The following is a 3,623-nucleotide window of genomic DNA, read 5'->3' on the forward strand; positions in this document are numbered from 1 at the left end:
CTGATAATTTTGCACCCTCCCCCTTCCCCGCAGTAGCAGCTGCTGCTGCTTTCCACGCCCGCATGTGCCCAGTAGGGTTGCCAGGTCCCTCTTTGCAACCATTGGGAGGTTTTTTTGGGGCGGAGCCTGAGAAGGGCGGGGTTTGGGGGGGAGGGACTTCAATGCCATAGAGTCCAATGGACAAAGCTGCCTGTTTCTCCAGGGGAATTGATCTCTTGTCAGCTGGAGATCAGTGGTAGATCGATGATTTATTTACGGCCCTTAGCCAGATAAAACAGAAAACGTGGGCTGATCAGTTGCAATAACGGGAGATCTTCTGCTATTACCTGGAGGTTACAGTTTAAACAAATAAAGGCATAGCTATGTTTGTGCCTAAGTAGGTTTGGAAATCAGCACAGTCAAGGTACAAAATTATTATTAGCGATTAGGACAAATTACAACAAGTGCTATACAACATCCTACTACTATAATACATAAAATTCACTTAGTGTCAACCATTCAGGTGAACAATTATTCTTTATGTTATAGGTGCAAATATGCAATTTTTCTTGAGGAACTATCCCTTGAGGAACTATGAACCTGATTTGAAATAGTACTGGATCAATGACAAATTGCCAGGTTTTGGATTTTACAATTGGATTTGTGAGTATGATATTTTGAGTAAAGAGTATATTTTGGTGATAGGTTTATTAGCAATATTTACATATTTATAGGATTGTATATTTATATATAGGATTGAACATGGGGCTGAAGAAAACATCTTGAAACGGCCGTCCCCCAGCTCATTCTTTTTGGATTATACCAGTCATTGGATATCCTACTTGAATTGGACTTTTTCAACCATAACATAAAGAAAAATTGCATATTTGCACCTATAACATAAAGAATAATTGTACACCTGAATGGTTGACATTCAGTGAATTTTATGTATTATAGTAGTAGGATAAGTAATTGTTGTATAGCACTTGTTGTAATTTGTCCTAATGACTAATAATAATTTTGTACCTTGACTGTGCTATTTACCTCGAGGTTGGCAACCCTAAGTGTTGGGGGGTGTGGGCTGTTCTACAGATGTATAGAATTTATTCATTCATTTATACCCTGCTTTGCTTCCCCAAAGGAGGCTTGAAGCCGCTTACAATGCTGTTCTCCCTTTCTCTTTTTCATCCTTCCTACAACCACCCCTCTGAGGTAGCTCTGCCAGCTGTCTGCATACCAGGCATTATTAATGTGGTGTAGTCTTGAAAATTGCCCGCCCTCCCCTGCAGCCTTAAGTGGGACATCCCCTCCTACCATTTCTGCCCCCTTCTTTTGCTGCATGGGTAGACCAGGACTTTAGGTGTGTGGGATGAAGGTCCTACTACTACTGCTCTTTCAGGTGGTCAGCCTGCATTTGGGCTGTAGCATGTCACGCTGCAGGTAGGGCCTTGCCTGATAGACTGTGCCTCTGTATAAAAAGAGTCTCCTGCATGTAGAAAACTAGAGTGTCAAGGAGAAGGCTAGACTAAAACCCTCCTCTTTGGCATGCTGGTTTTCTGTCTTCAGGGTGGGGGTTTTCCTTTTAAAAGGGGAAAGCAGAGTATGGGGTTCTACTATCCAGTTGAGTATCTTTGTGGCCTGTCTCTGACCTGTTTTAAGTAGCAGGCTGGTGAGACAGCTATGACTTTGCATGACACTCTAGAGTCCTGTTTAAACAGCTGTACAGTAACTGCACATGCACAGTTTGCATGCCACTGGTCTCTGGCCCTTGTGGGTATGATGCTGGTGTGCTAATTAAATGCTTGTGGCTTTGAGAGGCAGCACGGGGTGAGAATGTCAGATTAGGATCTGGGAGATCTTGCTCTGCCATGGAAGCTTGCTAGGTGGACTTGATCTAGTCATTCTCTCAGGCTAACCTACCTCAGAGGGTTGCTCTGGAGATAAAATGGGGAAGGGGAGAATGGTACATAAGAAAGGCCATGCTGCATCAGACCAAGGTCCATCAAGTCCGGCAGTCCGTTCACACATTGAACCAGATGCCTCTAGGAAGCCTACAAACAAGACGACTGCAGCAGCATTGTCCTGCCAGTGTTCCAAAGCACCTAATATAATAGGCCTGCTCCTCTGATCCTGGAGAGAATAGGTATGCATCATGACTAGTATCCATTTTGACTAGTAGCCATGGATAGCCTTCTCCTCCATGTACATGTCCACTCCCCTCTTCAAGCCTTCCAAGTTGGCAGCCATCACCACATCCTGGGGCAAGGAGTTCCACAGTTTCACTATGTGTTATGTGAAGGAATACTTCCTTTTATCAGTTTTGAATCTCTCGCCCTCCAGCTTCAGCAGATGACCCCAACGTTCTGGTATTATGAGAGCGGGAGAACAGCTTCTCCCTGCCCACTGTCTCCCTACCATGCATAATTTTATAGACCTCTATCATGTTTCCCCTTAACCGCCTTCTTTCTAAGATAAACAGCCCTAAGCGTTTTAACCTCTCCTCATAGGGCCGTTCCTCTAGTCCCCTGATAATTTTGATTGTAGACTGCTTAGGGTCCCCGTTGGGGAGAAAAGTGTGAAATAAATAAGCATGCGCAGCTGCTATGTGTGGATTGAAGGGCAGTTGAAATAAGACCCTAAACCCAAGGAAAGTTGTGTGGGGAAACTCTTTGTCTTTCCAGAATCATATTGAAATAGAGCCAGCGCACGCAAAGTAAGGTGGTAGAAAGGACTGCCTCATTTTAGATGGTGGGGTGGAGAGAGGCCATTTTGAATGCTTTCAGGTAAAAGTAGTTCCTGCCTGCAGCTTAAATAGTTTTCTAGTTTCAGGGAGCCTTTTCGCACTAGAAACCATCCAAAAATCCCATTCTCCAACCCTAGTCTGAAGTGACACAGTCTGCTGTAAGGTATCCTTCTGTTGCATGTACAGCTTTCACTGATGGGAACCATGCACTGATGCATTTTTTTGTTATGGTGAAATCATATCTCCCCCACCCAGCAATAACTAAATTGTAATTTTTTTGGCAACGCGAATGCTGCCCCCTCCCATCTTAACATTTAAAGTCTTTCTGTGTTGAGTAAATGTGTTGGTAAGCTATCGGATGCTGCCCATGTCAGGGTCTCAGGACCTACTGGAAAAGTAAGATACAAGATCTTATGCCATTCCAGGACCTCTTTGGCTGAGCTCTTCGCTGTATCACTCAAGCCAAGCCGAATACTTCTTATGTGCTGTTTAGTCAAACCAGAACAGTTTTGAGAGACATGTTTTGATTTCTGATTTAATTGGGGCTTTCTGATAGTTTTCGCCTCTTGTCTTCTCTTCTGTAGGCCTTGCACACTTTTCTAAGCGTGGATCTTCTGGAGGACAACCAGCTCAATCTCCCAAGTGCTTCCTTCATAACCCAAAGATCTTGTGTCTTCCCTAAATCCCAAATGACTATCAGCTTCAATGTGGGCTCCCAAACAAAAAGAAAATCCGATTCTTTCTTACCCTTCCAGGAGACCTCTTTCTACTAGATCCTGCTAAGGCGTTAGCTGTGAAGCACTGAAGATTTACTACTTTTATTTGAATCTGTTTGACTTGCGATACAGTTCTGGACCAATCTTCCCCGATCCTCCTTTGTGCTCTGTGCCACCGAGTGAAT

This window comes from Euleptes europaea, chromosome 13 (genome assembly GCF_029931775.1).
Source record: "Euleptes europaea isolate rEulEur1 chromosome 13, rEulEur1.hap1, whole genome shotgun sequence".
Classification (NCBI taxonomy): domain Eukaryota; kingdom Metazoa; phylum Chordata; class Lepidosauria; order Squamata; family Sphaerodactylidae; genus Euleptes; species Euleptes europaea.